Genomic DNA, 23,479 nt, shown 5'->3' with positions numbered 1-23,479 from the left:
ATGGATACTAGAACTAAATTTTAAAAATAAATAAATTCTAGAAGAAAACTAGGAGAAATACAACCTTGGTTTAAGCAAAAATTTCTAAGAAATAACACTAAAAGTTGACCCTTACAAAAGAGCAAATGAGTGAATGGAATGCCAACAAAATGAGAAATGTTTCTTAAAAAATGCTATTGAGCAAATAAAAAGACCAAGTATAGCTTGGAAGTAAAAAATTAGAAATCATAACCTTATAAAGTATAACCTTATAAAGTACACCATACACATACTTAATACTCTAAGATCAGTTAAACAAAGAAACAACCCAATTTAGAAGTAGGAATTATTTAAATAGACTCTTCAGCTAAGAAGATATGAGTCACAAATGAACATGTGAGAACATTACTAGTCATCAGAGAAATGCAAATTCAAGCCACAATGGTGAAAATTGGGGAAACTGACAGGCAATGTTAGTGAGAATATGAAAAGCTGAAACTCATTATCTCTCATAGAGGAAACAGAGAATAAGACAACTATTTTGCAAAAAATGAGTTTCCTAAAATATTAAATGTTTTCCTACCATAGAACCCAATCATCCATGTAGAGGTAACTACTAAAAAGAAAAGAAAGCCTATGTCTAAACAAAGACTTAAATATCAGTGTTCATAAAGGCTGTATTTTAATAGTTAATAGGAACAGGTAAATGTAAAAACACTGGTAGTATAGCTATATCATTAAATACTGTATTTAGAAGAAATGAAATACAGGTACTAATATCCACATGAGTGATAAAAAAAAATTACACTGAAGAAGCCAGACAAAAGAGACAATGTATAATTCCATTTGTGTCAAATTCTAGGAAAGGAAATAAATGTATAGTGGCAGAAAGCAGACTGAGGGCTGCCTGTGGATAGAGATGCTGAGAAGAAAGAATAACAACGGGGCATATATGAGTAAATTTTCAGGGAGGGGACAGGTATACTTGCTACTACCATAGTGACAAATTCATACCCATATTAAAACTTACCAAATTATCCATAGAGTATATGCAGTTTATTGTATGCTAATTATACCTTAATAAAATGTTTTCCTTCAAAACAGAACACCCTGTCCTCTTATCCTTGGTCATGATTTGTTTGCATGAATTAGATCTATCCCAGACTTGTCCATAGTTCAGCATGCTCACCCCACTGTTATCTTTAACACTGTAGAATTCTCATCTGGAGGAAAATGCCAGGTTCTGACGTGAAAGACAAAGGACTCAGGCAACTCTATATGTGCACAGGCATAGCCACATACCTCAATGGAGACTCTATGAGGCCCAGAGCTGGCCCAGTACTGCTTGCTGAGTGAATGTGCTGCTGCTTTGAACATCCTTTCCTGCTCACCGTGCTAAGTTGAACTATCACTGGCAGCTGAGAAGACTCAAGTCTTCTGCCTTTCCAGTCTTATCCTTTTTATCCATTTTAAACCACTCAAATATCTTGGGTTATAAAACCTTCTCTTTGCATCATTTTAAAACTTCCCATTTAAAAATGATGGTTCAAAGTAAAAGAAAAACAGCCAGAGGCTACTGGAAGCAGAGGCTGTAAGCTTTGAAAAGTCTGAAGTGTTAAACATCTAAAGCGACCATAAATCAAAGTAAAACTTTGATTCTTGAGATTTCTCTGAGGAAAAATTCCAGAGGCTACAGTACTTTAAAATAATATCCTGTGCTCTGGCCCTAGCTCTGGCAGCTTCTCCCTTGGAACAACACAAAGAATGATGCCAGCTATTAAACGCCATCTTGTTACATAAGGCAGTTAATCTCACATATTCTTTCCTGTGGGATTTAGCCCCAGTTTTACAATGATCTATTTTATTTAGCATTGATAGTTTTATTTGTCTCCTATTAAAGGGATCTGTCCACAAAATTGGCTGCTCTCTCAGTCTTGGCTGGAGAGGGAAGAATATCTGAATCAAAAATATGTGCCACAGATGGGCCTGGTCACAGAGAAAATCTCCAGCTTTAGGAATTTCTCATAGAAGCAGGTATCAGGCCTATTAATGAGTTCCTTTTGCTTTCAGATAGTTCTGAAGACTGTTTCACTTTTCCAGAGAAAGGGCTACATGCCACTATTACTCCTCATCTTAGCCTGAGCCTGCCTCTAGACACTGTCCTAACTACTGGGTGGATAACCAAATTGAAGCAAAACAAGTCATTTCCTTCTCCACTGTTGTGACTAATATGACAAATATCCTGCTCCAAGTTTACAGTTTCAAACAGCCCTGTCTGGTTTCAAAGAATTCTCAAGCAAGTGTTCCTTCCTCATGCCGTTTTGGAACAAGAAGAGAAACAAAAAAGACTAACATTTGCTCTTAAAGTCATCACCATCATTGAGTGCTTTTCATAAAGAGCATAGGAAAGACATCTTGGGTTGCTTTGCAATAAGAAGAGGTTCTGAGGGATGTATTGCTGGGCAATCACCTTTCTTGTGCACTAGCCTAGATATAACTATACCTTCAGGCTCTATGTAGCTCACAGTTGAACAAAATGTTGTCAAGCAAATCACATCTTGATATTTCCATCTCTCTGAAGTGGGCACTTCAGTTGTTTCCAAATCTTGGCTATCATTAATATCTTTCCAATTGGTATCTACACTTTTTGAACTAGGTTGATGCTGAGAGAGAAACAGGACAACACGCCTGGTGCTGGAGACTGAGGGTCAGAGAATGATGTGGTACCAGGTATCAAATTTGAAGCCTCTCATGTGGTAAGCAGCTGCTCTACTGCTTAGGCTATCCCCCTAACCTTTTTTTCATCATTTAATAAATACCAAGAAATGAAATAATCAGATGGGATTCATTCTTAATTTTCTGATAGTAGCCATCCAGCCATTCAGTTGTACCCACTGGAATATTGCCATTTATGACAAGATGGAGGGACCTAGAGGGGATATTCTAAGTGACATACATCAGTGCAGATCAAGTCTTATAGGATGTCAATTATATGTGGGCGATAAAGCAGGCAAGAAAAGACAAAAACCTTAGATTCTGGTAGCAAAATGGTGGTTATCAGAAGAGAAGAGGGATGGAGGGTGAGAGAGATTGGTTAAGAATCAACTATATGGTGATGGGTGGAAACTAGACTTTGGTGGTAAACTCTAAAGTGTATAGAGATGAAGTAATCTGCTCTGACAAATACATTCTGAGTTTCCTGAATTTCCACCTTCTACAGCAAAAGAAGGAAGGAAGGAAGGAAGGAAGGAAGGAAGGAAGGAAGGAAGGAAGGAAGGAAGGAAAATTAGGAGAGTGGGAAGAAAGGATTGAAGTAAGGAAAAAAGAGGGTGGAGAAAATAGCATATATCTTCATGCCATATTCATTTAGCTTACTTATTGCAGCACTTTTTTGTGTGTATGTTTCCCAAAGAACAGAAAAACAGCTTTTGTACTTAGAGCACCAAAGTGCTATCAAACCTCAGAAATTACAGGGATGAAAAAACAAAAGAGCTTATCTACTACATGTGTCCCATAAACTTTGGATTTTGTGTTTAATAAAAACCAGTTACTGGAAGCACAGAAAAGTATGCTGAGATGCTGTATATGAGTGCTGGTACATGTCCAAACACCACCCCGGATGTGAGAGAAATGACACCCTCGAGCCTGCATTGCAACTCAGACTCCTAGAAGAGTTTCCAGGAATCATCAATGCAGAGTATTATTACAAATAAAAGCACACACCACGCTGGGTCCAATAACTTTGGAACAGGGTGAAAAGGCCATTTCTATGCACTGGGGAAGATCCTATATACTATATAGATTCAGCATTATATACTGGGTTCAGCGTTGGCTACTGTTTCTCCATGACTCTGGGATACTGCTCCCTGGCTTCTCTGACTTGTGGATTCTCTGTTGTTTCATAGTTGTTCATACTGATGCAGCCGAGTTTCTATGATGGGAGGGGGCCCCTCTTTTTGGGCCACTCCATTCCCACAACCCTACTTCTCTTCTTGGACAATCCCCCATTCATGTTCCTACTTCCTTAACTGACTTTGAGGCTTTCTCTGTGCTCTCAATACAATTATTATCCCCATTTCTGGGTGAATCACAGGCAAGAAAAATGACCTTGCTTTTAAAAAGACAAAGTTAGACAAAGATGAGAGGTAGCCATGGATTCACACTTCAAATGAATAAAAGAATTAAAGAGGGTATTGTGATGAATCCATGCTCTTTGGTTGAAAGAGTTTGGAGGCAGAGGATTTTTATGAGAAATAAAAATACTGTATTTTGGGGCTGGAGCTATAGCACAGTGGTAAGGTGTTTGCCTTTCACACAACCAATGCAGGACAGGTGGTGATTCGAACCCTGGCATCCCATATGGCCCCTCGAGCCTCCAGGGGTGATTTCTAAGCACAGAGCCATGAATACCCCATGCTGAGCGCTGCCGGGTGTGACTCAAAAACAAACAAACAAACAAACAAAAATACCATATTTTCCAGCATATAAGACAACTTTTCAACCCATCAAAAACTTCTTAAAAGTCAGGGTCATTTTATACACTGTTTTATGGCATACTGAAACTTACTCCAGCTTCAGGGATAAGTGATCCGATCCCCTCTCACCACCACATCCCATCCAGCTGCTAGGAGTCTTTACTCAGTCCTTTGCTTGTCCTCATTAATCTTTCAGGGCACACAGAGGAGCTGAGTTACTGAGCACCACATCTCATCCAGCACGGTGCTCAGTCCTCTGTTCAGCTTTTATAGGACACAGAGGAAGCGCTCTGTCTTCCTCTACCTGTCCTATTAATCACTGCACCCCAGCCAGCTGCTCTTGGAGGAGCCCCTCTCCCTGCTCTCAATGTAGATCACAATTAAAAAATCACAGGCGGGGGCCGGGCGGTGGCGCTAAAGGTAAGGTGCCTGCCTTACCTGCACTAGCCTTGGATGGACCGCGGTTCGATCCCCCGGTGTCCCATATGGTCCCCCAAGCCAGGAGCAACTTCTGAGCACATAGCCAGGAGTAACCCCTGAGCATTACCGGGTGTGGCCCAAAAACAAAAACAAAAACAAAAAAACAAAACAAAACAAAACAAAAAAAAAATCACAGACGGGGCCGGGAAGGTGGCTCTAGAGGTAAGGTGTCTGCCTTGCAAGCGCTAGCATAGGATGGACCGGAACGCGGTTCGATCCCCCTGGCATCCCATATGGTTCCCCCAAGCCAGGGGCGATTTCTGAGCGCATAGCTCAGGAGTAACCCCTGAGCGTCAAATGGGTGTGGCCCAAAAACCAATAAATAAATAAATAAGTAAATAAAAAATCACAGTCACTTATGTTTATAAGTGACAGTTTTCCAGTTAAGTACATGCATGACATAAGCATTTGAATTAAAATTTCCACATTGAAATCAAAACTTATGTTTTTGTAATTTCCAATTAGTATGCATTAAAAGAGAGGTAGTCTTATACAGTGAATATAGCCCAAACCCTATATTTTAATAGGAAAAGTAGGGGGTCATCTTATATGCCCAGTAGTCTTATATGCCGGAAAATACAGTAAATCATTTCTATGGATTCAACCAATTAATGAAAACACAGCACTAGTGTTATATTAGCTGAATTTAAATTTTTTCTTCTCTCTCAGGATAGGGAGTAGAGGCAGATGGTATTAGATGTTGATCCATCATTCACTCTTTTGCTGGATTCCTTAAGAGGAAAAACAGAGAAAGGCCAAAGGGATTCTAGAACAAAAAACAATTCTAGTTTATTCTCTTTTTTTTTTTCAGCTTATTCTTAAATGAGTACATTTTGTCTACACAAATCATCATGCTCACTAATCTATCATTATAAGGAGATGACAATCTATGAAACTATAAATATGACTGTTATCCATCTGTAACAACTCAGGGCTTTGAGAAACTTAATTTCTGCATCCATGTCAAGAGTAAAATATTTCAAAAGACAGTATGATAATAACATCCAGAGACAATAGAGATGAGGGTCAGGAGGACCAGTCCTGGGTAGGAAGCTTGCCACAAAGAGCAGTGAATGCTGTTAGGGCAGAGATAGGCCCACAATGACAATGATAGATTGAACTGATCACTCTGGACAAGAACTGGGTGCTGAAAGGGGATAAAGTGATATGCATGGTACCCCTCTTTAACAATACTGCAAACCACAGTGTCAGAGAGAATGAGAGAGAGAGCGCACAACTTTCTTCTGGGGCTGGGAAAAGAAGGAAACCATTAGGCAGCCCCTTCAAAGGCATCTGGAAATAGAGATGTAGATGGCATGTGTTATGGACAGGAAATAGTCTACAGGGCAGATCTTCGGGCTCAGTGCCCCATTTGTCATTGTCATACCCTGAGAATTGCTGTGGACAGATCCATCACTGCTAAAAGGGAAATTTGCCAATTGCCTCAGTGAATAATAGCTTTGACCAGGGAAGTGTAAGTAGAATGAAATACAGTCCCGGGCCTTAAGTTGGATGGATAGGGGGAGAAATCCTACTGTTTTCCTCAGAGGAGGAGGCCATGTCATACCATAAGGGAAATTAGCCTTGACAGCTTCCTGGTCCTCTGGGATCCTGTGCCTTCTCTGTCCAATGAATCATCTCCATGAAGCTGGGAGCCAAGACTGCTCCTTGCCTGAAGTGATTCTAGGCCTCAGCTTCCTGGCAACTCTGGGCTCCTTCTCTATAATCTGTATGAAGGCAGGTTTCTGAGAAAGCTTTTATTGAAAAGGAAAAACTATGACAGGCAGCATGGAAGGTGGGAGAGATGCACTACCTGCTTTTCATTTTCTGGGTTCATTGTCCCTGCTGTATTATTCTCTTTCTGTTTCCCATTGGAGTCTCAAATTGTTTAATGGTACCTAACAATCTTCTTTTTGTTTTGCTTTGGAGCCACACTTGGCAATGCACAGGGCTTACTGCTCACTGCTTTCTGCTCAGGGATCACTCCAGGAAGAGCTTGGGAGACCATCTGGGATGCCGGAGGTTGAACCAAGGTGCTCTAAGTAAGCACCCTTAGCACGTTGCTGTACTATTGTTCCAGCCCTAAAAGTCTTTTTATCTGTGTTCAAGCATAGCTAAGAACTTCTGAATGCATTCACATTCTCTTGTGATTGAGTCCATGTAATTAGAAATTTTATCAGTAAGAAATATTTTCCTCTTTTTTAAAAAATAATTACTTTAAGTATAATAGATAAAAAATTGTTCATGATTGAGTTTCTGTTATAGTTTCAGTTATAGAACCTTTCACAAGTACGTATTTCCTGCTATCAATGTCCCTAGTTTCCTTACCACTCTCTCCCACCTTTTTCTTTTTTTTTTTTTGGTTTTTTGGGCCACACCCATTTGATGCTCAGGGGTTACTCCTGGATAAGTGCTCAGAAACTGCCCCTGGCTTGGGGGGACCATATGGGATGCCAGGGGATCGAAAGGCTGTCCTGATCCTTGGCTAGAGCTTGCAAAGCAGACACCTTACCTCTAGCGCCACCTCGACGGCCCTCTCTCCCACCTTCTTGCCTGAGGCATTTTACTTCTCTCTCTCTCTCTCTCTCTCTCTCTCTCTCTCTCTCTCTCTCTCTCTCTCTCTCTCTCTCTCTCTCCAGATTTCATTTTCCTGTCACTTCGAATCCAGCTCCATCTCAACCTTTCTCTTTGGAATCAAGTCTCCTGCAGCATAGTGGGTTTATCCCTAGAACCCCATTTTGGTTCTCTGAGAACAGAGTCTCATTCCCATGTGGCTGTATATGTGAGGAAAGCAACTGGAAGGCCCCTTGGCTGGCCATGAAAACAGGGAGCAGGCTCACGCATGCCCCAGAGTGTTCTTCCTTCTAGCCAGCAAAGCGAAAAGCCCTGCTGAGTCCCGGCCAAGTACCAGCATACACACCTACTGTCTCACCTCAGCTTCCTAATCAGGACAGTGAAACAGAGGCAGGAGTCAAGAACTCCACAGACACAAAAGGCCTGGCGGGAAACATGGAAGGGCAAGGCCTACAGAGAGGCAGAGGCTGGGAGGCCTGGAGTGTATATGGCCTGGCAAAGGTGAGTAGCTGCTGCTCAGCACAAGCTAACTGTGCTCCTGGATAAACAGGAACCAACCCACCACAATTCCTTACCACTGAGGTATACCCAAGAACCACCTATTATTTGGTGTAATCTCTATTTTAAATCATGCCAACTCATTAGAAACCAAAAAAGCTAATTTTTGTGAATCAAACCAAACGTGTCTTCAAGCTGGTTTTCAGCCACAGTATTCAGTCTATGGCCGCTGCCTGAGGAAGAGATTCTCTCAGCTCTAGAGAAGGGCTAAAAGACTGTTCTACTCTCAGAGATAGTTTTTATAAGCAAAGGCTCTTTCTTACCTGCCCCATGGCTACTAATATAGTGAACATACTGCTCAAAAGGATATTATATCTCACTGCAGATGGGAAACCAGGTTTAAATTGGAGCTTCAGGGTGGGAGGGACCCACAAATGTCTGAAGGGATGAGGGGGTGCTACTGGAGTGGATCCAATTTCCATTCTAACAAATTGTCCCTTACTACTCTTGGAAGAAAAGCCTGGAAACAAGGGCCAGTGCACCTGTGACCTAGCCCCAATTGGTTGCTGAAGACCTGACTTAGGGCTGCATCTTCTCAGGGGAGCTGGGAACTTTTCCTCCACTGAGATTTGGCTTTGAAGCAGAGGTAAAACTAGAAGGTCAGTTAGGAAGTTATTGCAGATGAGAATGCAGGAAAGGTCTTTCTGGTACTAGAATAGCAGCAGTAGAGGAAGGCAGATGAGCTTTAGATTCACTGAAAGGAAGAACAGATGTGAGCTGCTGATTGGTTAAATATGGAAGAGGAAAGAGGGAAGGATGAGAAAAAGAGATGAGAGAACTGTCAGAATTCTATCCCGAGTGACTGAGAAGTGGATACTGTCACTGTTGGCAGTGAAATGGAGAAGGCAGAAAAAAAATCAGAGTTGAGTTCTGAATGGGTCAAGTGTGAGATGAAGAAGTAGAAACATGGAGTAGATGTTTAGATTTGTGGGACTACTGGGTTCAAGTTGAACTAGAAATCTACTAGAAATGCTCTTTATTTCCTTTTATTCCTTTTGGGTATCTCTAATAGTAAGGTGAGGTCTCTATATTAAGGTGAATTTTCCACCACAGCTTTTGCTTGGGTATCTGGTGCAGCCATCTCCTTACTACTTGCTTTTGCCAAGTGACCAGAATTTACACACCCTTTACTGGGCCTGTCAGACATTGTTAAAAGTGTGTACGAGATTCTCACAACAGCCCTCCAAGAGGCATTATCTCCTCACTTAAATACTGGGGCACAAACATGAAATCTTCTTCCCAAAGGTCACAAGGCTAAGAGCACCTTAATCAGAATCTGAATGCATATAATCTGGCTTTTAACTCACACACACCAAGTTCCAATGCATAATTCTACTTCTAAGTAGAATTACTTCCACAATAGAAGCCAGTTTCTAGATTTCCCCCTCCTTTCTCTTTCCTCCCTCCCTTCTTCCCTTTATCTCCCTCCCACAAACACATCTAGTAACTTGAATCTAACCTATTTTATTAATACACTACAATGAGTATCAGTTTTCTGCTAGAAAGATAGGAAATAGATTGTATTTATATTCCTTCTGAATCCTTTATAAAGCTGTGAGAATGTGTGCAAGGGCCAGCCCAAAACGGGTTAACAGGTCTACCCATAGGGCAAAAGAGGATGGGTGGATGCTACACTCTCATTTCTTACAGCCCTAGTGAAGGGCTAATACTGTGGCAGGAAAGTCAGTACAACGAAGAGACTCTAAATGACCCTCTTAAAGCCAGAGCTTTCCCATGGTCTCACTGGAAGCAACTTAGTGTCTATGCCACATGACAGGACTGGCCCTGAGTCCACTATGAGCATTGCTAGTATCACCCCAAAACCCAAAAATCAAAAACGGAAAAAGGAAATAGAGGTTTCATTCCTCCTCTTACCAACAAGCTAGGCTGCCTCTATGGAAAGGGGCTAAGAAAGGGGGTCAGATTAAGATCAAGAGAAAGTGATTATTATTTATGTATCTTTTGTATCATATTCTTCTCAACTACATGCTCACAAGGGTCACTCTCTGCCTTCTAACTAATAACATACAAAAGACTGTGGACTACGTTGTAAGCATCTAGCTCATTATATACGGCTGCCGGTAGGGAGGAAACTAAACTAACCTGCAAACACAGACAGCTGTGGCCCCAGAGAAGAGACACTCCCAGTACTGAAGGGTGGCCAGTCTCTCTGAAAATGGCTACCCCGGATTGGCTCCTCCCCTTCCCTCCTAGTCTGCTCCTCTCTGGACTGGAGTCTGCAGCACTGACCACTACACCTGTGGTGGGCACATCCTGGCAAGGTGCTGCCTACGGTTCAGGTCTGCCCAAAGTGGCCAGAGAATCTCATTGGTCCTGGAGAGCGGTTTTCTGTCTCGGGAAAGGAGAAGGTCACCACGGCAGCAGCTCTGGTTTTTCTCCACAGAACCGGTTGACAGATAATCTGGATCCCTAAACGGCCCAAAGATGACCTGAAGGAAATGGAATGTCGCACACTACCAGAGAAAGCATCCTGGAAAAGGAAATGGGGCCACCCCATGGCTCTGACAGAGGTCTGGAAGGCCCTGCATAGTTTCAGGCTGAGGTACCCCTTCACCACAGCACAGCTGTGGAGCAGGACTGAGGGAGGGACAGGCACGTCACTGCCAAGGATGGAAACTCTGCCAGTCGACCTGAACAGAGTGACGCAGCTCAAGGTTCAGGGGCTCCAGGAGAAGGATAGAACTGCTCAGCTTCAGTTCCTCCTCCTGGAAAATGAAGAAAACTATTTGGCTCCACCACAGAAGGCTGTTTCCTGTTTTTTTTTTGTTGTTGTTGTTGTTGTTGTTTTTGTTTTTGTTTTGTTTTGTTTTTTCAAGCAAGCGATGAGGAGCACTTTACCCCAGACTGGGGTGAATGCACGTGTGTGTGCATGCGCACACATATACATACATATGCCCTTGACCTGGCTATAAATCTTGCATATTTTGTAAACACATTTCAAGTATCTGAAAGCTCCTGTGGGAAGACTTGGCTAGAAACTGCAGGCTCTGGGAAGGGCAGGTCCAAAGCCCTGATGGCCTTTACTAAGGGGAGCAGTACGCCCCTGGGAGAAAAGCAACTGGTTCCATGTGCTTTCAGTAAGAAACTAAATTGGAAGACAACCCAAAAGTAGAAAAGATAAAGGAATCTTAAATGTGTCCTCTTTTGTGAATATCACACTGACCCAGCCACTCAGCCACTGCCAAATGATCATTTGTTCTAGATCATCTTCTAGACCTCGCTTCTTTGCTAGCTCCCAAGCACACTAATGTGTGCAAGGAAGATTTAGGCCCAGTATGAGGTGATGCCGAATGGTCACTTTAAGGAGGTGGAGGAATGGGGGAAGCCTCCAGATTGGAAATCAGTGCTTGGAAGAAGGAACATATAGGGATGGGATAGCCCAGACAGGTGAAAGAGGAAAAAAGCAGAAAAGACCTGGAAGCTACTTTGGTAGCATTGCACTGACCCATATAGTAACCACCGCCCATGGGCACTGAAAGTGAACAGGGACTGAGAGGGCTGGGCCAATGTAAGTGGTATAGCAGATGCCTGGCACATACAAGGCCAAAATTCAGTCCCAGAGTACACGTGCTCCCCTGCCCCCCAAGTACCATCAGCTATGACCACTATAACAAATACAGTGGCTAGAGAAAGCTCAATGGGCTGGAGTGTATGCTTTGCATGCAGAAGGCTCCACTTCCATTCCCCAAAACTCCCCCATCTCCACTCCAAAACAGAGGTGGAAGTAATCAACATTTCCCCAAATCAGTAAATAAATAAATAAATAAATAAATAAATAAATAAATAATAAAAGAACCGGGCTGGAGAGATAGCATGGAAGTAAGGCATTTGCCTTTCATGCAGAAGGACGATGGTTCGAATCCCAGCATCCCATATGGTCCCCCGTACCTACCAGGGGCGATTTCTGAGCATAGAGCCAGGAGTAACCCCTGAGCACTGCCTGGTGTGACCCAAAACCTAATAATAATAATAATAATAATAATAATGATAAAAGAACCTCATCAGAATTAAAGTCTAAGTGTGGCACACAAGATTTGGAAAGCTAAGTCTGAACAAGTATACATCGCCTCATAAAACAACATCTACTCTTTTCATGTTGATGTGATAATACTATGGATGTGTGGGTTAAGGGAAACACATGACTGAAATTTATTAGAGGGTCACAGATGTATATTAGTGACAGAGAACATGCCTGGTAGATATGAGGCTTGGGTTCCATCTGGGGCACTGCCAGGCCCCATTCAGCAGCCTTCAGAAGTTGGGGTGGCCCTGATAGCCTCCAAGTACCTTCAAAGTGACTCCTTTCCAGTTCTTTAAGAAGAAATTAACTGTACATACTATTTCTTCATTTATTGTGGCCACTAGTAATTTGAAGCAACATGTATGGCTCTCACTGCCTTTTCCTGAGGGGCTCTAATGAGCTTCATGGGATCTTTCTCCTTCCCAAGTACATTCTGGGGTCAATCCTTTCCTGCACCTAAGTGGACAATGATAAGGGGGAAACTGGCTATCTCTAGACTCTGGCACTCTGAACAAAGAAAGTAGAGAAAAAATAAAAATCATGTTTTTTTTTTTAACCATGTCTTTGGCTCAGAGATTGCATCTAGGTGATTTGATGGTCCATCTCTTCCCTAGATGCTAGCACACACTGGGCACAAACAGAACCAGTTTTCAAATCAAGGTAGGTTTTGAAAATATCTGGATTGCTAATCAAGTAGGAATTTTTCTCTTTTTGATTTCTTGGCACATCTCTCATCTTGGCTGCCAGGCTGGAGTTCCTTGAATCAGGGGGTCATATGGTTTTTATTTTAATTTCTTCATTGATTTGGTATTGGCTCACAATATTGTGAAATTTTGGGGACATAGTTTTGTACCTCTACGGATGTCTAATTCTCACCACTTCCACCATGTAAGAGCCTCAATGCCATTTTACCACCAAAATAATCTCCCCTTTTAACTTTATTTTTGTTTATTTTGGGGCCATACCTGGGGTTACTCCTGGCCCTATACTCAATAATCACTCCTGGCAGGCTCAGAGGACTCTATGGGATGCTGGAGATCGAACCTGGCTTGGCCACGTGCAAGGCAAATGCCCTACCCACTGTGCTATTGTTCTGGCCCCTCAAAAAAAACCCTGGTCTCATTCTTCCCACTTTCCTTCCCGCTTCCCACCTGAAACCATCATTTTCACCCAGTCTGGGTTTTTTCAGTTTTATTTTATTTATTTATTTATTTATTTATTTATTTATTTATTTATTTATTTATTTATTTATTTATTGGTTTTTGGGCCACACCTGGCGATGCTCAGGGGTTACTCCTGGCTGTCTGCTCAGAAATAGCTGCTGGCAGGCACGGGGGACCATATGGGACACCGGGATTCGAACCAACCACCTTTGGTCCTGGATTGGCTGCTTACAAGGCAAACACTGCTGTGCTATCTCTCCGGGCCCCAGTTTTATTTTTTAAATTAATATCTTTATTTAAGCATCATGATTACAAACATGTTTGTAGTTGGATTTCAGTTATAAATAAAGAAACCCCCCCTTCACCAGTGCAACATTCCCACCACCAATGCATCAGTTTTTTTGTTGCAGATGCTCAATTAAGTTCCACAAATGAGTAAAGCCATCTAGTAACAGTCTTTCGCTTCTTTACTTATTTCACTTACTCTGAAGTCAAATTTGTTATATTTCCAAAGACACATTTAAACCCTTAATTGCCAAAATAGTATTCTACTGAGTATAAAGAGGAAATTCTATTTTTGTCAACAGCACCACGTTGTGTACATACAATCAGAAAAAAATCAATAAGTACTAGTTAAATGTAATACACAAGAGATTTAACAGACTTCAGTTCTGTTAAAACCCACCTATAAAATGCATAATGTTAAAGCTAAAAAAGATCTTTGTACCCTATAGTTAACTGGTTTGCAATTCAATCTAATATGATGCATTTTGATTAACATTGTCTAATCTGACATCAAAAATTTCAAATAGGGGCCGGAGAGATAACAAAGCAGTAGGGCATTTACCTTGCATGCAGCCAATCCAGGACAGATGGTGGTTCAAATCCAGGCATCCCATATGGTCCCCCATGCCTGCCAGGAGCTATTTCTGAGAGCAGAGCCAGGAGTAACCCCTGAGCGTCACCAAGTGTGACCCACAAACAAAAAACAAAAAGATTTTCAAATAATAGAACTATTTATTAAAGTGTTTTTTTTTTAATTTTTCCCCCACAGGAGAGCGCAAATGCAGTCCCTCACTACCACAAATTATGCAGTCGAGTTTCCCACATTTGGGGAAATCGCAGGGGTCAGCACATCCGGAGTGCAATGGTTAAGTCTTGCCCTGAGGAAACTACCTTCATGATGATGATATCTCCCCTGCCAGGTAAGTATTATTAAAGTGTTTTTAAATTGATGTAATGTAGCAGCTGTAATGCAAAAAACATGGCCCAAAATAATGTCCATAAAAGAATATGCATATCAATATGGCACGTCTCTCTTAGCTACTGCTAAGCCTGGGGAAGTCCTGGGTGCACACGCTGGAATCACTGTGTGCGTGGGAGCCACCGAATGGTTTGGTTTGAGTGTGCCATTGGGAATCTAATTTTTCTAAAATGAAGAAGAGCTCTTGATAAAATTCTAAACCAAACAAGTACCTTCTACCTTTATATCACACCTTTCCAGGAAATAATAGTGTCAATTTGAATATCTGTCAGATACAAGATAGCCAGGCAGTTTGGGGGGCAACAGGTCTGTTCAGAGTCTGACCTGGAAGAATTGTGCTTGCCCATCAAATCATCAGAATCCTGAGTCCCATCACTGCAGCAGTTCAGAAAACATCTCCTACAGATTGCTAAAAAGTAGCTAAGCAGGTGATTCCAATTCCTTGGAAAACTTCTGGCAAGCCAAGCTGGCACAAACCAAAGAAAATGTCAGGGTTACAAATACTAGATAGAGGAAATCTATGCTCTGATATTCTATTTTTGCAGCTTACCAAAACTATACAACAACTAGATACAATTCTTGTCATATTTTTAGTTATTTAATCTTTTTTTTTTGTATTGCCAGGGTTCAAACCCAGTCAAGGCAGACACAACCACTGAGCCACATCTCTAGCCCCTGCTTTTCTATTTTTAACACCAAGTTGTATATATACATTAACTTGGAATGAAACCATGAACTAGGGTTTTGCCATTCACATACCCCCATCATATTTCAAATTATAACAACAATTTGTATCAGAGATGCTTTATGTGAGTCCTCACTTGACAAAAGTGGCCCAGAGGCTGACAGAGTCAGCAAGTCGGCTAAGCTAGTGAACCAAAGGCTGCTGGCTTCCAATTCCCTGTTATTCAGCTGTTTTCTGGTGAGCACACTCCAAAATTCCTATGGTGTCACAGCCTAAATGTTCCCTGTTACAACACTTCCAACTTCAAAGAGAGCATTTACATCCAGAGCCACAGTTACTACTGCTTGCTGACTCTAGGTGTGGTGATGGGAACAGCTGTAACATTTAGATCTCTCAAACTAGTTCAATTCCAGGAAGACTTAATTCTTTTTTTAATATATATTTTTATTTAAGTAACATGATCATATTTGGGTTACAGTCATAACCAAACACCCCGCCCTTCACCAGTGTAACATTACCCCCTCCCCCCTTCCCATCCCCTACAGTTATTTGTTTTAAAGTTCAATAAGTTGTATTTTTTTCCTTAAAGGATAAGAGTAAAAAAATATAGTAAAGATGTGATAGTGGCAATTGCCGTTGTTTGCATAGGTCCAGAAAAATGGGGAAAATGGAAAAAAAAATCCTTGACCTGATTACAAAAAGGTCTCACCCCAGAAGTTTATTGGCATAAGACCGACTCTGGGTTCCAGGCATACCAGTCCGTCCAACTCAAGTCATTCTCAAGGTCCCGGTGAAACTTTTTCACACTTTAGCTATTGTTGGTATTAGATTCTTATATTTCAAGACTCTGGATTCTGTGCATTTCTTTCATCGATGTCAGGCTGATGTGGAGCATCTTCTAGTTTCAGCATACTATTAAATGTGGAGCGATCTGCCCTGCATGCAGACTGTTGCTGAGTCGTCTGGGTGTTGGGAGCACTCTTTGGATGCCAAAGCAGTGGTAGGTCTTCCCTGGTAGAGGCTTGGATCCTGGTAATGTTGAAGACAATTGTGGTTGTTTCCATAGATGGTATCCATTGTTCAGGTGTGTGTGGGCGATGCCCATTCTTCTGAGGCCTGAGCCAAATCATTATGCCAATGTTCAGGGTAAAAGGCCTAATTACATCACCAAATTTGTATTCCCATCTCTATTAGATAAGAACTTGTTTGCATATGTATTATTTTCCCATTGTAATGTGCCTATGCAAAAGAGAAGCAATGCCACAAGATATTGTTGGTGCATCTGGGGGCTGATGAATAAAGTCCAACATTCCCCGTAACTTGGTACAAACATGAAATCTATACTGAGATACTCTTCTACCAGTATTGCTTATAAAACAGATCTCAAAGGGGGAAAATGAAACAATCAAATAACAAATCCAGTGGGCAAAATTGTCACTATATGAGGATATTCAAAAAGAGTTATAGATGTTAAGGGAATACATCTGAGATATACAAAGGAGATACACGTGACCCTTTTATGTTTTAGAAATAGTCAAGAGGGAGGGGGGTGTTTCGGAGATACCACTTTGGTCTGTTAAGTGAAGAGAGCATGGAGCCATGTCCTCCCCTTGTTGCCTGCTGAAGCTTCCCACTCCCGGAGAGGCTTTTGCTTCCTAATTGCTGGAAGTTGAAAGTTCAGCAGGGGGTGGGGGCTCCGACCTTCAGGCCTTCTGGCTCGGGAAGGATCTCTTTCCTTCCTGGGAGCCGAGCCGGGAGGTCCTGCCAGCATGGTGTTTGGCAGCCCTCCGCCATGCCAAAGGCTGCTTTAACCAGCCCTAGGAAGGGGTGCGGGACATGGGTCACAATAGGTTCTGCATTAGGACTTATCAGGGAAGTTTCCTTATTAAACCTGCCCCTGTGCGGAACATTATGAGAAAAATATGGATATCATTGTGTCTTATCTGCTTGTCATTATCTGAATGCTGTCCAGGCGCTCATTTTATTCGTTTACTCCCTCACTCCCATCTCTTGTTACCCCACATTTAACCATTTTCTGTACTAATGATTTTCGTTTTGGCCAAGGTGAATTACATATCTTTCACAGTAATTTTTGGGTGGAGTCTGAAGCTTCAGCAGGCAACGAGTCACAGCAAGGTTCCATGCTGTAGGCTTTTTGGCCAAGATAAGGTGAAGATGCAGCCTCGGCTGTCCCCCACAGCCTCTCATTCCTCCCTGTCCCCAGGGTTATTCCTGGACACCTGCTCAGGGTCCCAGAAAGTGGGTTCCAGTGAGGTGCAATTTAAAAGAGACCTCAGGCTTCCTTGTTCCTGGAAATGAATTCTTGCTGGGTAAATGCACCTAAACATTGCTTACTTGGGGGATGAGGGAGAAGGGATATAGACTCCCATCATTCAAAGGCTGGATGAAGAGGAAGTGGAATCAGCCATTTTCCATCTCCCAAATCCACAGACTGCTGATATCAGAACAGAGAATCCATCCAAGACCAGAGGACGCACCCTGCCTTTCTCACAGCAGAGTGTATACACTGAAAACTACCTTCTCATGCCAGAAACTAGATCTTGAACAAATGAGAGAGTTAAACAAACAATATTTCTCCCATAAGCACCAAAGCTTGGCTTATACTCTGCAGCTGGCCTAATCTCTACAGAGAATTGACAGACAACTGAGAAACTCCACATGGAGTTTCTTTCTCTCACCTGCCAATAACCTTTGATTTGAACATTTGGTCTATGGGCAAATATTCCTGGGTTCCAATCTACTATTTTTTTCTGTGGCACGCTCAGTATGTGGGGGGAAAAGGTAGTTGTCATACTTGCTCTATACTTAAATCTGTTCTCATATTCTCCAGAAATACCTTTTCTTCAAATGCATATTCTTATTTTGTTCTGGCTGGCTACGAACTCATCCTATTCTCTTTCCCGACTCAATAGCATACACTTTCCAAGGCTAGGGTGTTCCCAATATCCATGGAACTCTATACACTTATATAATGCTAGCAAGTGCCCATATTGCTATCCCTAAGTTAACAGCCATGCGGCAGAAGAAACAAACTAAACTGGTCATTAAGGCTTTTCCAGTGAAGTGTGCCTAGTACCAACATGTGAGACTGTGAAAAGGTAAAGAAATGCAAAGGGGGGAGGTGAGGAGTGGAAAGAGAGAAAACTTCTGTCCCAAATTCCACTAACTGCTTATAATTTCATGTCTCAGAAATGAGCCAGCAAACCTTGCCAGGCATGAAGGTGGTGGATAAGAACAGATGTAACTTTTTTTAGTTCTTTGTGAAAGCCCAAAGTCTATTGTACATTCTCAACAGGTTTTGCATTGTTGAGTTGGCTTCAAGTTGTATGGGATTTGGTCACTTAGAAAATTATTTTGCACAACTAGATTCTTGGTATCTAATAAAAAAAAAGAGGGGGGACGTTGACATGCTAGAAATCTGGCTATAGGTTTAGAACTTGACTGTGTAATTCCATCCACTTTATCAGATATATGCAAATATTTCTGTACGCCACTTGAAAACTTTCTGATGTAATTTTTTCCTGCCTTAGTATGTCACTTAAATTTGTATTCTCTGTTTATTATTTCCACACTGACGTTAAGTTATATTTTTAAGAACCTTTACAACAGTGGAGAAACTTCACAGAGGATAAATAAGGATATTGTAATGGAGCAATTACTGATTCAAGTTACTTATTAACATAACAAAAATCATTTCAAGACTTGGTATAATGCAGTCACATTATAACTAACCAAGTCCTGGTTCAGAATTGAAATAAAACTCACTGACTTATGTCTGAGCCAGAGTTTACTTTCCTTAGATTTGGCAACAAACAAGTTTTCATAGGATAGGCAGCAGGGAAGAAAACATTCTATTTCTTTGGACTAATCCCTGGTTATAAAGTATAGCTAATTCTCATTTGATAACCGACTAGATGTGTAAATTTCACATTATGTTTAATTTAAAATACAGCTAACTAAAATATGTCTAAATGACATTAGAACTTAGAGCAAAAATGAAAAAAAAAATCTTTCATTTATTTAATCCCTATCACCTGCTGGTTACAAAGAGTTCATGCACCATGGTGTTTGATCTTTTCAGAAAATTGCTTTTGTTTGCTTATTTTATTTGCTAAAACTAAAGTTCAGAGTTTAGCTTAAGGCACTTCTGGGGGTGAATTATTCCTCATTCTCAATCCCAGAAGAAATCCAAATCCCTGCATCGTGGTGAACTATCCCTATTCCTAGGTTATGAGGGTGGTAATGCCTATAGCAAGGAGGAAGCATCATCCACTAAGGTTTACTGAGAGCACTGGTATGAGTCCCAGTCTATCACTTAGGCATGGTTACAGGAGCACCTGGAAAGTGAAGAATGGCATTTGCCTCCTCACAGTACATCTTACTCTCCTGGAGCATATTAATTCTTTCCCTCTTTCCCTAGTAGCAATTCCAGCTATGTTGGTCTTACTTTCTAATTAGGGCACCAAATGTTCTAGTTACCTCAAGTGGAAGCACAATTTGGTACAGAAGTTAAGAAGCTTATAAAAAGGTGCGGTATAATTTGAGGGGCCAGAGAGATAGCATGGAGGTAGGGTGTTTGCTTGCATGCAGAAGGTTGGTGGTTCGAATTCTGGCATCCCATATGGTCCTCTGAGCCTGCCAGGAGCAATTTCTGAGCATAGAGCCAGGAGTAACCCCTGAGAGCTACCGGGTATGACCCAAAAACCAAAAAAAAAAAAAAAAAAAGGAGATTTTACAAAACAATCTGGATGAACTGAGAAGTGCCAGCTTTCATAAATGACAGTTTCTTTTTGAAAGTTTAGAGAAATTTTCAACTATTGGCTAAAGTTATAGAGGAATATTCATTTGGCTTACACTCTTCAAAGGTGCTAAATTTCTAACAGGAGAAACAAAAGTCCTGACTATAAAAACAGACTAAACTCATGGAACTGTTATTCCCAGGTCGTTATTTGCCAAAGGAAGGTCATGCATTAAAGTCACATTTCCATCTAGTTAGAAAAATAAAGGAATATATAAACCAATTATGCTAAGAGTCTCATTTATTATTTCTTAAATAATGAAAGCTCCTTTCTGGCACTTGTCAAGCAACAGGTAACTGAATAAAAAGAGAGTAAAGTTGTACAAACTGGACTTTATGGTCTATAAAGCACAAACAATCGAAACTGTGAAGGTCGATCATAGGCGAGATGCTTGTCATTATGGAATAACAGAAGGAAAGATCATAATTATCCAGTCTGCTTTCCCCATAATTAAATGAAAATGGACAGTAATATGTGTAAACTATTTCCTTCTAAAGCCAGACTGCTGCTTATGGAAAGATGAGGATGAAACCCCAATATCTTCCTGACCCATCTGCCAATATTTTCCATACATCCATGCTCCCTTCCCTGCCACTTTCTAGAGGCACAATCAGTTATCAAGTGACAAGAAAAACATGGTACAACCTTCTTGAGAGTCAATCTGATATGGCAGATATTTTCCTTGGAAAACAAATATATTAAGTGCTTGAGAGGAATGAATGTGTTCTTGGACTTCCCTAGAAACAGAAGAGTCTGCAGGAGGAATTCCTTAGCAAGACCTGGAAGTCAGAGAAGTGCTCCTAGTGTTTCAGCACAATGAAAAAAGGTCAAGAGTGGAGAAACCCTGAATCTCTTAGGCCACGGGAATTTCCTTCTTTCCCCAATACTTACTGTGCCTATACAAAAAAAAAAAAAAAATGGTGGGGTAACACCAAGCCCTGCCACTGCACTACTTTTTCTGGTTTTGTTTTGCTTTATTTTTTTGTTTGTTTTTTGATATTATCTCACTTCTCTGTTTTCTTCCACTTTTTTTTTTTTCACTTTTGTGGATATTATTCGGTGATTTTTTTTCTTTCTATTTTAGTAGTTGATACCAAGTTTTTTCTTCTCTTTTCCTTAACCTTTTTATCTCCAATAGAATAGCATAACTTGAATCATTCAGCCTCATAAATTGAGGGGGGAAAAGAATGATACCAGGACCAGTCATATGAATACATAGTGTAAATAAAAAATGACCAGACTGGAACACCAAACAGAATAGATACCCAACCTATAACAAGCTGTAAGGTGGAGACTAATTACACTAGGATTCTGGGGGGGGGGGGGTAAAGGAGGGATATGTGGGAGACAAGCTGAGAACAGGAGTGAAGGGAGGACAACATTGGTGGTGGGAAAGCCCTTCATTCATTGTCACTATGTACTGTAAATAATTCTGTGTAATGAACTTCAGTCACAATAAAAAAAAAAAAAAAAGGTCAACCAGAAATTCCAGTATTTCAATTGAAACCGCAGGGAGCTGAACTGATGGGATCAAATCCAGAATAGGCCCAAATATGGCCACTTCTAACACCTCTTAGTCTCCACAGACCCCAAGAGAAAATGGGTTAGAATAATATTTGAGCAAAGGGGAGAAAGATCATATCAAGAGTTGATAAAATCAAACAAATCTTCAACAATGGCATGAAATTACTTCCCTGAAGACTTACACAATCTAAGCCAGCTAGCCTGTCCCTGTGGTTTTTCAACAAGTGCCTGTCCATAAAAAGTTATTGTGGTTTAATACATGCTATGCCAGGATGATTCAATGGTACTATTAAAAATATTGACATATAAATAATTTTACCATAAGATTCTTAACTTCTGCTTTAGCAATCCACAATATATTTCTATTTTTCACCAGTCTACAAGTGTAAAATGACTGGAAACCACTGACCTAATCCTTTATAACAAAACTTGAATCAGTTGTCTAAGTTGTAACTTCCGTTTTTTAACCTCCATCCTTCATGAATGTACCACAGAAATGATTGGTCAAAGTAATGAAATTAACTTAAAGTGTCCAATAAAGTAATTTTCTTAATGTTTGTCTATGTTTTGTGAATGAACATAGCTTGATGATAGATTTGGGAAAGAGATCACTTGGTTTTTAATACTTTAATTTTAAAGTGATGGAACCAGTTTGTTTAGAACCTAGATACTAAAAGTTGCTTGCTATGCTAGGCCCAAAGATAGCACACTGCTATCTTTGTACTGTACTGTAATATACAGTGGGTAGAGTTCTTCCTTGCTGTGTCCCCGGCACCACATATGGCTCTGTGAGCCAGCCATGAGTGGCCCCTGAGTGCAACCAGGCATAAGACTGCAGGGTATAGCACAAAAATCAAAACCAAAACCAAAACATTTTTAGCAGTAAATGTGTTCTTTCTTGTTTCCTCTTTGTTATTCTTGAAAGACAACAGAATTGTCTAAAGCTTTTGGGTCCTATATTGCTACTAAAGGTGAAATTGAGCTAGGTCTTTGAATACCATCAGATATGGTCCCCAAACTATAACCAAAAACTTAATGCAACCTTTACAGCTTTACAGTTTATTACTAAATAAAACACGCACAAAGAATAAAAACTCTAAAATATTTAATAAGCATGTGTAGTAGCTCTAAATTAAAATAAGTATACAATGTGATCAAAGAAATTCAAGAAGGTATCAGATGAAAATATTATAAAGCTTGAGAATGAAAAGTAGAATTACCTAAAGTAAGGAGCAGAACAGATGCAGTTGAGAAAAATAAAAAAAATGACAGTCAAAATATAAAAGAAGAATTTTGATTTTATCTGCAATGATGCAGTCCAACATGACTGAGATAGGAGGTACAGAAGAAAAGTTAAGAGGCTTGAAGAAAAAACCTGAAGTCCTAATAATCACGTAACAGGAATCAGAAGCTGGAATAAAGAATGTAGGGTAAGAAACAGTTAAGAGAATACTAATTTTAAAATTCTCTGACTTGGAAGAAAGTCTAAGATTTCAGATTAAAGAGTTCCACCCTCAACCCTCCATTCCTGATCATCAGTGAAAACAACAGTGATAGGTTAGCCCAGGCCCCTATGCTCTTCCCTAGAGCAAGAACAATATTCCCATCTCCCCAGCCACAATATCTCCAACACCATGCGAGATTAAGAATCCAAAGCTTTCACCCAGAGTACTCACTAAACAAAGTTAGTCATTATCCTCATGCTTCCTCATTTTCATCAAGTTTGCTGTAATCACTGCTTCTATGCCCAAGGAAACTTTCTCAAATGAGAGATATAAATGGCCAAAAGGCATATGCAAAAATGTTTTGCTTCACTTATCATCAGGGAAATGCAAATCAAAATAACTGATGAGATGTCACCTCATACCAGTGAGACTGGCAGCACACATCACAAAAATAAAAAAAAAATTAATAA

General features: G+C 40.7%; 1 protein-coding gene and 1 non-coding gene across 2 annotated transcripts in view; both read right to left on the bottom strand.

Annotated features, from left to right (window-relative positions):
* Positions 1–23,479, bottom strand: part of CRADD (CASP2 and RIPK1 domain containing adaptor with death domain) — a 209,270-nt gene that overhangs the window by 16,132 nt on the left and 169,659 nt on the right. The window lies entirely within an intron of this gene.
* LOC126023114 (U1 spliceosomal RNA) lies at positions 14,321–14,484 on the bottom strand. The gene has a single exon (XR_007500325.1). It is a non-coding gene; the product is annotated as a U1 spliceosomal RNA (small nuclear RNA).

This window comes from Suncus etruscus, chromosome 11 (assembly GCF_024139225.1).
Source record: "Suncus etruscus isolate mSunEtr1 chromosome 11, mSunEtr1.pri.cur, whole genome shotgun sequence".
NCBI classification, from domain to species: Eukaryota; Metazoa; Chordata; class Mammalia; order Eulipotyphla; family Soricidae; genus Suncus; species Suncus etruscus.
This window is presented reverse-complemented; position numbering and strand designations above follow the sequence as displayed.